This window comes from Podarcis vaucheri (assembly GCF_965113315.1).
Source record: "Podarcis vaucheri genome assembly, chromosome: 14".
Taxonomy (NCBI): Eukaryota; Metazoa; Chordata; class Lepidosauria; order Squamata; family Lacertidae; genus Podarcis; species Podarcis vaucheri.
In genome coordinates, this window is record NC_138752.1 from 53,746,654 (window position 1) to 53,760,038 (window position 13,385).

At 51.1% G+C, this 13,385-nt stretch overlaps 1 protein-coding gene across 1 annotated transcript in view; it reads right to left on the reverse strand.

The window, feature by feature from the left end:
* RADIL (Rap associating with DIL domain) overlaps nucleotides 1-11,179 on the reverse strand; it is a 74,830-nt gene extending 63,651 nt beyond the window's left edge. The window contains exon 1 of the mRNA XM_082199630.1: nucleotides 11,042-11,179. The gene's annotated coding sequence lies outside the window, so the exon portion shown is untranslated. The remainder of the gene's footprint in view (nucleotides 1-11,041) is intronic.
* Between the last annotated feature and the right edge of the window lie 2,206 nt (nucleotides 11,180-13,385).

Here is a 13,385-nt window from a genome sequence, read left to right on the forward strand (position 1 = left end):
CCAGATGTTGTTGGACTACAACTCCCATCATCCCTGAGCTCTGGCCTTGCTAGCTAGGGGTGATGGGAGTTGTGGTTCAACAACATCTGGGGACGCACAGGTTGAGAAAGGCTGATTTAGAGCATCACGGGCCAATTCTGTGCAAATCTGAGCCCTCTTTTTGGCACTGCAGGCAGCTTGGCTGGGCAAAAACCCAGAACAACCCCATTCGAGGAAACACCTTTAGCGTAAGGTTACCAGATTTTTTTTCAAAGAATCCGGGGAATGGATGGATCTTGTCAGGGGACTGATTTATAAATCTGGGGACTCTTCCCCAGGAAGCGGGGGCGTCTGGTCACCTTACTTTAGCGGCTGGGTCAGCCCAGATGCCCGGCGGGGATCTACCGGGTCCCTCTCCCTCCTGCGGCTTAAAAGGCTCCTTGCCTCCTCCGTCACCTGAGCCAGGGACTCTCCTCCTCCTCCTCCTTTCATGCTATCAGAAACAGCTTTACTACTTTAGCCCTGGAAAAGCTCCAAAGGCCGCCTTCCCTGCGCGACTAAGAGGCAAGGTCACCTTCTAACCCAGTAATGCTTTCTGTTCTAAGCGCTGCGATGGGACGTCATCCGCCGTGGCTTCGCTGGCTCCCGTCCCACTTTGCGTACACCAGTCTCTCCGGGGCCCTCAGCCCAGCAGCGACCTCTTTCCCTCCTTCCCTTGTCACCCCAAGAAATCTTCAAAGGGCAGCTGCCGCCTGGATGCCGCCGGATTTCAGCCGCCAGCCAGCATGCCTTGCCGTCACGGGAGTTGTAGCACAGGGCGCTAGCCCGGTGCAGAAGGGCTGTAGCTCAATGGCAGAGCTGTATGTGGAAGGACCCAAGTTCAGCCACGTAGGCATCTCCAGGTAGGGCTCCCTGTGTGAAACCCAGGAGAACTGCTGGCAGTCCGTGCAGGCAGTATGAGCTAGGTGGAGCCAATGGTCTGGCTCTCTTTTAAGAAGCAACAGATATACCTGCTTTGATTTTTGCTCAGCAGAGAGGCTGTCTGGGCAGACCTGCAAGCAGCGCTGGAAATCCACCCGTCCTTCAACCAGCAGGGCTCAAAGTCCCCTCGTTCATCTGCCTTGCCTGCAAATACAGGGAGCTGTCCTCTCTTATCAAGTCAGGCCGCTGCTCCATACTGTCGACACTGGCTGACAGCAGCTCTCCAGGATTTCGGACAAGGGAGCCTCTCCCGATTCTACCAGGAGATACCGTCACATGCCCAGCCTGCCTCTAAGCTATAATCCTGCTCCGATTGCTAGTCCCAGACCCTCCAAGCATCCCTATTTTCCAGGGACAGCCCCGGATTTACAGAAACCTGGAATGTCCCGCTTTTCCTTACGACATCCCTATTTTCATTGGAGAAATGTTGGAGGGTATGGAGCAGGCATAGGCAAACTCAGCCCTCCAGATGTTTTGGGACTACAACTCCCATCATCCCTAGCTAACAGGTCAGGGATGATGGGAATTGTAGTCCCAAAACATCTGGAGGGCCGAGTTTGCCTATGCCTGATGGAGTTATGTGACCCCCGAGCCAAGGAGATACATAACTATACAACCTTTAGAAGACATCTGAAGGCAGGCCTATATAGGGAAGATTTTTAATGCTCAATGTTTTATTGTATGTTGGAAGTCGCCCAGAGCGGCTGGGGCAACCCGGCCAGATGGGCAGCGTATAACTAATAAAATTATTGTTGTTATTATTATGGAAAAGGACTTCCCTATTTTCAGCAGAGAAACGCTGGAGGGTTTGCAGTCTGTTCCGCTGCCCAACCCTGAGCAAAAACTGCAATGATGGCGTGAGCCATGCAAACGAACGAATGGGGTGGGTTTTAATTTTCTTAAATTTTTGCATTTGGAATATGTTGGGCATGGGTAGGCAAACTAAGGCCCGGGGCCCGGATCCGGCCCAATCTTGCCTTCTCAATCCGGCCCGCGGATGGTCCGGGAATCAGCGTGTTTTTACATGAGTAGAATGTGTCCTTTTACAGTGGACCCTCGGGTTACATTACCTTCAGGTAACGTAACTTTCGGGTTGCAAACATGGCAAACCCGGAAGTGTATACTTCCAGGTTTCGCCGCATGCGCAGAAGCGCTCTATCGCGCTGCACACATGCACAGAATCAGCACCTCATGTTGCAGACTTTTCAGGGTACATAAGGACCCCGGGAACGAATTAAGTTCGTATCCGGAGGGTCCACTGTATTTAAAATGCATCTCTGGGTTATTTGTGGGGCCTGCCTGGTGTTTGTACATGAGTAGAATGTGTGCTTATATTTAAAATGCATTTCTGGGTTATCTGTGGGGCATAGGAATTCGTTCATTTCCCCCCCCCAAAAAAAAAATAGTCCGGCCCCCAACAAGGTCTGAGGGACAGTGGACCGGCCCACGGCTGAAAAAGGTTGCTGATCCCTGACGTTGGGGCTTTCCTCTTTGCCCCTCCAGATCTTCCCTTTCTCCTTTGCATATTGCCAGCCCTGGGCGGTGGGGGCAAAAGGATAGGGATCAGGACATTAAACTTTGGCCCCCTCAGAGGCCTTCAGCGGAGAGCTCAGAGAGGGGAGAAGGAGAGCCTTCCAGCACCCACAATGTGGGAGAGGGGAGGGTGCCAAAACTGCAAAGAAAATGCGCAGGGAGGTGGGGCAGAGAGAGGGTGCAAAGCAAAGCTTCCCTTGCAGCAGCTAAGTTTAGGTGCCCAGCTTTTCTCCCTCCCCAAGGTGGGCATTGCACTGCAGCACCCAGCGAAAGCACTTGGCGCCAGGCTCTCCGCACTGCCTGCTTCTGGGGATCTTCTTCGGCGCATCGCCTCCCTGGCAGCGGAGCTCCGGGGACACGTGGCAAACTGCAGAACCGAAAACATCTCCGCTGCAAGCAAGCGACACGGTTAGCTTCCTGCAGGCTGGTGCGATTCCGAGCCAAGGGTGGTACACATGGAAAGTGGAGCGAGGCGCCAGGGAGCGCTTGTTCCCCGGCTGGTTTTGCAATGAGGTCTCGGTAGCGGAAATTTCTCGGGCCTCTTTCGGCAAACGGCTCCCCTTAAACGGCCAGCTGAGCGCTAGGCGACGAAGGCCTCAAGAGAGCAGTTGGTTCGGTGATGCAAAAACATCAAGAGAGCGGATTGCGGATAGCCTCCGAGGGGCCCAGGAAATTCCAGCCAGGGACAGGTTTCCCAGTTTAATTTGCAGCCTGATCAATTAAAGACAGGCTCCAGCAGATTGAGCGGACAAGAGCAATGGTGGGTCCAACCAGTGGCGTAGCGTGGGTTGTCAGCACCCAGGGAAAGGCAAGTAATTTGCGCCCCCTAACCCGTGGATTTGCGCCCCCTAACCCTAACCCCCAGATGCTGCGCCCGGTGCGGCCGGCCCCCCCTGCACCCCCCACGCTACGCCACTGGGTCCAACCACTGACGGATTTGAATATAAGCTAAACAAGCTCTAGCTTAGGGCCCCACTCTCTTGGGGGCCACAAAAACTTAAAAGGGAAAAAAACTGGATGTACATTTCCAAAATATAAGATAAAAAACAAATAAAATAAAACCTACATACAGCAACAGTGTTTTGTGTTGTGTAGGCTTCTCTGATGTAAGTCATGGGCCCCGCCTGCTCGCCTGCTCATTCAAATATCACTGGTTTGCTCCTTTCTATATATAGGGTGCCTACATTCTGCATGGACTGGTTGTACGGCAACATGCACAAATGGCTTGAGATACCTATGAGGTCCATAAATTACCATATAGCATATATTCAACACAAAAAACAGCGACAATTTGTTGTTGACAAAGGACAGCTGGACATATAAAGGGCCCCGTTACCTTCAGTAGCTGAGGGCCTCATCCAACCTAAATCCGGCCCTGGGTCCAACCCTCAAGAAGGCAGTTTCTGCCCCTTCTCGAAGTGAGGGGCAGGTGTTCTCGTCCGCCTGGAAGGGAGCCGACCTGGGAGAAGGAAAACTCTGACCCTAAACCTCCGCTACCTTGTGGGATAGCATCGGGAGAAGAAGGTGCTCGGGAGTAAACCCCTTCATAAATCGAGAGTGGAGTCCCTAAGACGATTGGATGGCGCCTTGTACGCCTCCTTCCGGTAACAGCTGCAACCAGGCTGGTGCCAAATGTCTTGCACCACTTTCTTTTGGAACACATTGGGCATGCCTCGCCAGAGTGGTGCATGCTCTGGTTATCTCCCACTTGGATTACTGCAATGCGCTCTACATGGGGCTACCTTTGAAGTTGACCCAGAAACTACAACTAATCCAGAATGCGGCAGCTAGACTGGTGACTGGGAGTGGCTGCCAAGACCACATAACACCGGTCTTGAAAGACTTACATTGGCTCCCAGTACGTTTCCGAGCACAATTCAAAGTGTTGGTGCTGACCTTTAAAGCCCTAAACGGCCTTGGTCCAGTATACCTGAAGGAGCGTCTCCACCCCCTTCGTTCAGCCTGGACACTGAGGTCCAGCTCCGAGGGCCTTATGGCGGTTCCCTCACTGCGAGAAGTCAAGTTACAGGGAACCAGGCAGAGGGCCTTCTCGGTAGTGGCGCCCTCCCTGTGGAACGCCCTCCCACCAGATGTCAAAGAGAACAACAACTACCAGGCTTTTAGAAGACATCTGAAGGCAGCCCTGTTTCAGGAAGCTTTTAATGTTTGATGTATTATAGTATTTTAATATTCTTTTGGAAGCTGCCCCAGAGTGGCTGGGGAAGCCCAGCCAGATGGGCGGGGTATTAATAATAATAATAATAATAATAATAATAATAATAATAATAATAATAATAATAATTATGTGTGTCTCATCAGTTGGGCATCCCAGGACATCCATGCACGCTGCCCAGGTCTGCACCCTGCGGAGGTCAGTTTCTAATGCAGCGGTTTGACTTAACCCCCGGAGGCGCACTCCATTGTCAGACAAACGGCACTTGCTTTTTTCTTACTGTAAACCGCCGCGAGGTTTCTTTTCTACACAGTCCAGCGGCATCAAAACCTCATGCAATAAATAAATAAATTTCCAGTCGCCTGCAAGCCTTCAATCCTGATACGGGCACATAGCAACCTGAAAATATTTTCCTTCCTTTTCCGCTCAACTCAGGGCTGATGTCTGAAATGTAACATTGGCTCCTTAAAAAATCACGCAGTGCATAGGAATTGCAACTGCTTCCCCAGCCCAGGAAGGGGGTTGGGGGGACAGAAGCAGCGACGCAGGTTTTTGCTCTTAATCCAACAGAAAAAGACTCCGTGGCATTTGCTAGTGTTCCTGGCGCTAACGCAGAGGTCTCAATGGGATGCCTAATGACGGTTTTATTACAGCAATAATGACTTTGTCGTAATTAGCTGATCACACAGAGCTCTGGAAAGAGAAACTCCCCAAGCAGCTCAGTTACCTGACGCTTCTCCGGGTTTTCTCCCTACGGCCGCAGAACATATTGCAAACATTTCCCAGGGAAACCCAGGCAAGAATGCTAAAGGGGGTGAAACAACATATTGGGAGCAGAGGGTCCCATATCCCCCCACCATCCTTGCCTCCCTCAGTCTTCTGGAAGCCCTCAAAAACAGAAAGACAAAGAAATTGGGGGGAAACCACTGAGGTTGCTGCCTGAGTTGGGCAGAAATTCAGCAGGTGAAGAAGCTTCACCTATTGAATATCTGCCTTGTCGTAACACCAAACTTTTTTTAAAAGCCTTCCTTTTGCGTACAGTGGGAGCTGCGCGGACCTTAATTCTCACACACAATCCTTCCTTACCATTTTGATATAAGACCCTTCGGGGGGTGTAAATATAAATATATGGGTGGGAATCTAGCCCACATGAGTCCAGTTGACCACTGCTGCCTGGTTTTAGATCCCGCAAACGGCAAAACAGCCTCGTTCGTGGCCCCGTCCGCTTGGGAACTGGCCCGGCTTCTGCCACCAGGCCCAGCTGGGTCACCAACAGCAACCAGATGGGCCTCGACTGGCCAGCCAGCTGTTTTTTTCCTGGCTGCACTTTCTGAGGGAATGGAAAACTCGAGGCAGGCTCTTCCCGTCAGCTGCTGAGCTGGTCGCCTCTGTACACAGCAACCCTTTAAACAGAAGAACCTAAGGAGAACCGGCAGGATCAGGCCAGTGGCCCATCTGGGCCGGCATCCCATTCTCACAAGAGCCAACCGGATGCCCGTCATGGGAAGCCCGGAAGCAGCAACTCAGCATTTTGGCTAATCTACTTTATTTACATACAGTGGTACCTCGCAAGACGAATGCCTCGCAAGACAAAAAACTCGCTAGACGAAAGGTTTTTCCGTTTTCGATTTGCCTCGCAAGACGAATTTCCCTATGGGCTTGCTTCGCAAGACGAAAACGTCTCGTGACTTTGTTTCCTTTGTCTAAAAACAAAGACATGTTTTGTTTATAAAGTTAATTTATTTTCCCTTCAATTTTTGAACTGCTCTTTACAAAATGTGTGACTTTAAAGAGCAGTTAATAAACTGTTGTTGTACCAAATTTGGCTTTGTTTGGACTTTTTTTTTGACCATAGGAACGCATTAATTGAATTTCAATGCATTCCTATGGGATTTCATGATTCGCAAGACGAAAAATTCGCTAGACGACAAAACTTGCGGAACGAATTAATTTCGTCTTGCGGGGCACCACTGTATAAACACACGCGGAGCACTGCAACATGGCTCCCTCTCTCTCTAGCATCAGACAGGAAAGAGAAAGAACAAAGGACAATAGTCCCACTTCATGGAACACAGTAACACAAACATCCTGTCTCCGTCACTTCCCACTCGGTGGAGTCAAAACATACACCATCATGTGATAGACAACAATCCCATGACTGCAGACATGGAGCAGGAATTCTAACAGTTCACACATTGCAGAGCTACCATTCCCCACAACCCTTATAAAACCACAGAATAATCGTAGAGCTGGAAGGGTCCCAGGGGGTCATCCATTCCATCCCCCTGCAATGCAGGGATCTCGGCTGAAGCATCCATGGCAGGCATCCATTAAGCAACTCCAGTTCCCAGGATTCTCTGGGAGAGAGAAGGCGTTTGCGAAACCGCACACCGCTTTGTGTGTGGTTTTCCTCCCTCTTGCGCCTCGCAAGGATGCTTCCTCCCTGGGCTCTCTCCCTTCTCCTCCCCTGCGTGTCCATTTCTGCTCCGCTGCCAAGCAGCTACTTTTGCGCACTGGCGCGTCCCCTGATTCCCACACCTCTCTGCCCGTCTCCATTTCAGCGTCTCTGCGTCCAGGTCGCCAGCTCACCTTTCCGGTCCGTCTGCCTCGACGGATGTCTCAAGGTCAGCCTGTGCTGCAGGTCTTATGCAGCCATCGGAGAGGCTGCTTTCTGCAGAGTCAGAACATTGCTCCACTGGGCTTAGTGCCGTCCACACAGGCCGGCAGCAGCTCTCCAGAGTTTGAGAGAGAATCCTCTCCCTGAGGTGTCAGCGGGGACTGGACCAGGAATATTCTGCATGCAAGGTGTGGGCCTTTCCCCAAATATCTCCCGCTAACCCCCCACTAATCCAGCTGCAAACGTCACTCCTGGGCTTGCAGGCCCCACCTCCAATGCCCCACACAACAGCCGGTTCTGCCTGTGTGCGCCTGCTCTATTAGCATGGCTTTTAGATAGGTATCTGTGGCCACGTTGGCACGATGCATTGAAACAAAACAGCCAGGCTTTAAACAGTCCCCAAGAGCCCTGGGATGTCTCTTGAGGATTGTAGCTGGGACAGCACCATCCCCTCCCAGTGCCACAGTTCCCAGAGCGGTTTAAGAATCGTTTCCTCCTCCGCACAAGGTGCCGAGCCAAGGGAGCACAAAATACAATAATAATAATAATAATAATAATAATAATAATAATAATAATAATACAGTGGACACTCGGGTTGCGAACACGATCTGTGCGGGAGGCACGTTCACAACCCGCAGCATTCACAACCCACAGCGCCACGTCTGCACACGCACAGGTTGCGATTCAGTGCTTCTGTGCATGCGCAAAGCGCGATTTAGCGCTTCTGTGCATGCGCGACCACCGAAACCCGGAAGTAACCCATTCCAGTACTTCCGGGTTTGGGCGTGTCCGTAACCTGAAAAAAACGCAGCCTGAAGCATCTGTAAGCTGAGGTATGACTGTAACAACAACAACAACAATACCTCTATTTATACGGGTTCCTACTCAGAGTTAGGCCCCAGTCAGATGTGCGGTTGAGTTACTGCAGCCAGAACATAGAGCACTTGAGAGCCAGCGCAGAACAGAAACTGAGAGGGCCCCCAATAAATATTTAGGATGTCAATTTTTGTTCTCGCTCAGGGTGCCTTATTAACAAAGTCCACCCCTGGGACCTGTGATCCCATCCCCGGCACCCATGTTGCTGTTAGTACCGTATCATTATTGATTATCGATCCCCCAGCCTTCACCCTAAAGTTCAATGGCACAGGTCGCAGCATTAACACACCTTAGAACAACTCAGCGGTGGACTCTAAGCCTCTTCTCCTTCGCCAGAGGTTTTCAAGCAGAGGTTAGATGGACACCTGTCAGTTGTGGTTCCGGGCACTGCAGGGGGTTGGAATAGAGGACCTTCAGGGTCCCTTCCAACTTGACAATTACATGATTCCACAATGTGATGGTCTGGGACTCGGGCTCAGACTTGGAGCCAGAGGAGTCTCAGTCCACACCGGATCCTTTGCCTCAGGTGGCATCTGAACCTAGTCTGGGGCCTGATCCTGAAGAGTCCCAGTCTGCACAGGTTCCCCTGCAACAAACCCCAGCTGGGCCGAGTCAGGGGCCTGAGCCTGCCCTGGCTCCAGATGCGGGGATGACCTCGTTGCCTTCAGCTGAGCCGTCACTTACAGCTGCTCCACTACCAGTTGGGTCAGGGGAGGCTGAGGCGGCCTCTGGGTCTAGTCACCCACTGACATCTCCTGAGCTGCAGAGACTGAGGTCTGAGAGAAGGAGAGACCTGAGTACTCGCAGGAGGAGTGCTCAACTTTGGGTGAGACTGGGAGGTGAGTCACCGGGGGATCAGGACCAGCCGTTACCCCGACAGAAATAAAAGGCTGCTGGACCGGGCTCCAGGTTGCGGGAGCAATGTTGCTGTTTGCCAGACCCTGCCTGAGATCCTGTGCCTGACCTTCCCTAGTTTCTTGCCTTGGCTCTGTCGGACTGACTCCTCACAGAACCCTTGGATTCGGGACCGGACCTGGACCGCGTTGCTCAGGTTACCCCCGGGCCCAGCACGCACAAACTTCTAACTCTAAAAATAAGGTGGGTCCTAAAGACATACACTTTGAGTGTCCAAAGCCATGGGTCAACTCTCTCTGCCAGGGCAGCTCTCAGCTGTGTGTCTGTTACGGAGTCCAGACCTTTCGCGAGTCAGCTGCGCTTGCAAGCTCCCCTTTGGAGCCACTCTGTCCGAAATGCTTCTATTAGCCGCTTAAGTAATCCGGGGTAACGACCGACTTTGGGTCCCAGCCTCACAAACCTGTCGCTTTTCGTGGATGGAGGAAACATCTCTCCTAGCGCCACTTGCCATGGAGGAAGAGGAGGAGGAGGAGGAGGAGGAGGAGGAGGAGAGGGCTCTCAATGACCACATAGTCAGAACAGCTCTCCTCTGACTCCACAGCCAGAGGCATCAATGCTCCTGAACCCCAGTTCCTGGAAGCTGCAGGTTGGGGGAAGAGGGCGCATGTGCCCGGATCCTGCTTGCTGCAGGTTTCCCTGAAGAGGCACCTGGCTAGCCACTGAGAGGACAGGGTGCCGGACTACCTGGGCCACTGGCCTGATCCAGTGACCAGCCTCTTTTTACAGAGCCTCCGGCTCCACATTCCTGCATCACTGTATTTGGCCACTGGCCTGATCCTGCTTCCAGCCTCTGAAGGCAGCCCTGTTTAGGGAAGCTTTTAATATTTGGTGCATTACTGTATTTTAATATTTTGTTGGAAGCCGCCCAGAGTGGCTGGGGAAGCCCAGCCAGATGGGCGGGGTATAAATATTATTATTATTAGTAGTAGTAGTAGTATTACTACTATTACTATTGCTATTATTTTCTTATGTCCTTGTTCCTTCCTGGCCACATCAGGGCCATGAAAGTGCACTTATCTTTTTTAAAAAACCCGCGTTCAGCGATCTCAAGGGCATGGATTCTGATCAGGGCCGGATTTAGGTTTGATGAGGCCCTCAGCTACTGAAGGTAATGGGGCCCTTTATATGTCCAGCTGTCCTTTGCCATCAACAAATCACCGCTGTTTTTTGTGTTGACTATATGCTATATTGCAATTTATGGACCTAATAGGTATCTCATGCACATAACAAAACATCTATTTTATCGTAAAATACATATTTTATGTGAAGGTAAAGGTAAAGAGACCCCTGATATTTTTTGTAGGTACCCTATATATAGAAATGAGCAAAGCAGTGATCTTTTAGGCTAGCAGGCGGGGCTCCTTACTTAGATCACAGGAGCCTACACAACACAAAACACTTTTGCTGTAGGTAGGTTTTATTTTATTTGTTTTTTATCTTATATTTTGGAAATGTACATCGTTTTTCCCCCTTTAAATTTTTTTTTGGGGGGGCCAAGAGAGTGGTGCCCTAAGTTATAGCTTGTTTAGCTTATTCTAAATCCGGCACTGATCCTGACCCCGTCCCTTCCCAGTCCCTGGCTGGGATCTCGGGATCCGCGCTTGCGTGTCTCCTCTCCGCGGGGCGCTGCAACCCGATCGTGCGCGCGGCGCGCTGGTGTGTTTGCGGGCGCCGCGAACTCCGTCTCTATGTCAACCTGTCCCACTTTCTGGCTCCGCCGCTTGGCACGTCCGCGGAGCCCAAATTCCTTTGCAACCGCTGCTCGGAACAGTTTTTTTTTCTCTTTTGGGGGCGAGGAGGGGAACCCCTCCTTGGAATCCCCACCCCGCCCCTCTCCCTTTCCCCCCCAAAATTGCGCTCAGGCAGCAACAACCACCTCCACCTCCCGCTTCGCCCTTGCGCTCCTTGCGCTTCCCGGCGCCACCTTCCAGTTGCGCATCCAGAAGTGCCCCGATCCAGCCACTCACCTCCCGCGGCGTCCTCCTCCGTGCGGCGCCCGGGGCATCGTGGGCGTCGGGCGCCCTGGCAGCCGGCTGCTGGAAGTCTCCGGAGGAGGCGAGTCCGGCCGAGGCTCCTTCGCCCTCCCGCTCCGAGCGCACGTCCCGGCCGCCGGGGCGGAGATGAGCCCCGAGCGGAGGCGGCAGCCGAGCGGGTCGCGGCGCCGCCACGTGGCGGACGGGCGGAAGAGCTGGGCGGAGAAGCCAGAATTAGGAACAGCTGGGATTTGTTTCCTGGGGTACTCTCAGGTACGCAGTACCTGTCCCCAAAATGTTTTACTGAAACAACTTCATAGTGAGTCCCGGCACGGTTTTTTTTCTTTTCTTTAATTTTATTTTGGCAAAGTAATAATCATGCAAAAACAAGAAAATAGTTCTAGTTTCAGGTAAAGCAGAGACATCACCTTGCCGACAAAGGTCCATATTGTTAAAGCTATGGTTTTCCCAGTAGTGATGCATGGAAGTGAGAGCTGGAAAAAAGGAAAGCTGATCGCCAGAGAATTGATGCTTTTGAATTCTGGTGCCGGAGGAGACTCTTGAGAGTCCCATGAACTGCAAGAAGATCCAACCTCTCCATTCTGAAGGAAATCAGCCCTGAGTGCTCACTGGAAGGACAGATCCTGAAGCTGAGGCTCCAAGACTTTGGCCTCCTCATGAGAAGAGAAGACTCCCTGGAAAAGACCCTGATGTTGGGAAAGATGGAGGGCACAAGGAGAAGGGGACAACAGAGGACGAGATGGTTGGACAGTGTTCTCGAAGCGACCAACATGAGTTTGACCAAACTGCGGGAGGCAGTGGAAGACAGGAGGGCCTGGCATGCTCTGGTCCAGGGGGTCACGAAGAGTCGGACACGACTAAACGATTCAACAACAACAGCTGTGTTAATCTGCCGTAGTCAAAACAAAATTAAAAAATTCCTTCCAGTGGCACCTTAGAGACCAACTACCGTAAGTTTGTTATTCATATGAGCTTTCCTGTGCATGCACACTTCTTCAGTTACGAAGAAGTATCTGAAGAAGATATGTATCTGAAGAATTGTGCATGCACACGAAAGCTCATACCAATAACAAACTTAGTTGGTTTCTAAGGTGCTACTGGGAGGATTATTTTTTGTTGTTGTTAAGAATAAAAAATGTGCACCCCACCACCAAGACCATTCCATTGTAACTATCCAACCCAGTGCTGGATTTGCGTATGAGCTAAACAAGCTATAGCTTAGAGCCCCACTCTCTTGCCCCCCCCAAAAAAATATTAAAGGAACAAAAAACTGGATGTACATTTCCAAAATATAAGATAAAAAACAAATAAAATAAAACCTACACACAGCAACAGTGTTTCGTGTTGTGTAGGCTCCTAGGATATAAGCCATGCCTCTGCCTACTAGCCTGCTCCCTAAAATATCACTGGTTTGCTCATTTCTATTTCAATATTAATATACTTCTTCTTAATTGTTTTTCAGTTCAACAATTACCTTGATAAAGTGTAAATGGTGCCTAGGCCCAAGTGCTCTTTCTGTGGGCATCCAATGAAGCTCAGCACTGGAAGATTCAGGGCGGATAAGAGACAGCCCTTCTTCATGCAGTGCACAGATTAACTGTGGAACTCCCTTCCACAGGAGGCAGGGATAGTCACCAACTTGGATAGTGTGGGATGTAATCCACTGGGAGCAGTCAAGTACAACATTCCTTGTTTTCCTAGAGTGGACATGCAGGGGGATGTTTGGTCCATCCAGTCAAAATTTCCTGTTTCTTCCTGGGCTGGAGCATCCTTCCTTTACATGTGACCAGAGGTGGGCGTGACCTTACCTGACCAGGTAACAAAAGGACAGGACACACTGCATACTCTCTTTTGACTTCTCCATCGTATATACTTTGTAACTAAGTCTGCCTTCAGGGATCCAACTGTGAACTGATGATGTGAGTAAACTTCTTTTATATACTTTACACAAGATTGTGGTGTGTTCATTCTTTTAAGAAGGACATAAGGGGACTTAAAGGTAAAGGGAGCCCCTGACCATTAGGTCCAGTTGTGGCCGACTCTGGGGTTGTGGCGCTCACCTCGCTTTATTGGCCGAGGGAGCTGGCGTACAGCTTCCGGGTCATGTGGCCAGCATGACTAAGCTGCTTCTGGCAAACCGGAGCAGTGCACGGAAATGCCATTTACCTTCCCGCTGGGGTGGTACCTATTTATGTACTTGCACTTTTGGTGTGCTTTCGAACTGCTAGGTCAGGGGTCAGCAAACATTTTCAGCAGGGGGCCGGTCCACTGTCCTTTAGACCTTGTGGGGGGGCCGGACTATTTTTTTCCAGCCGAC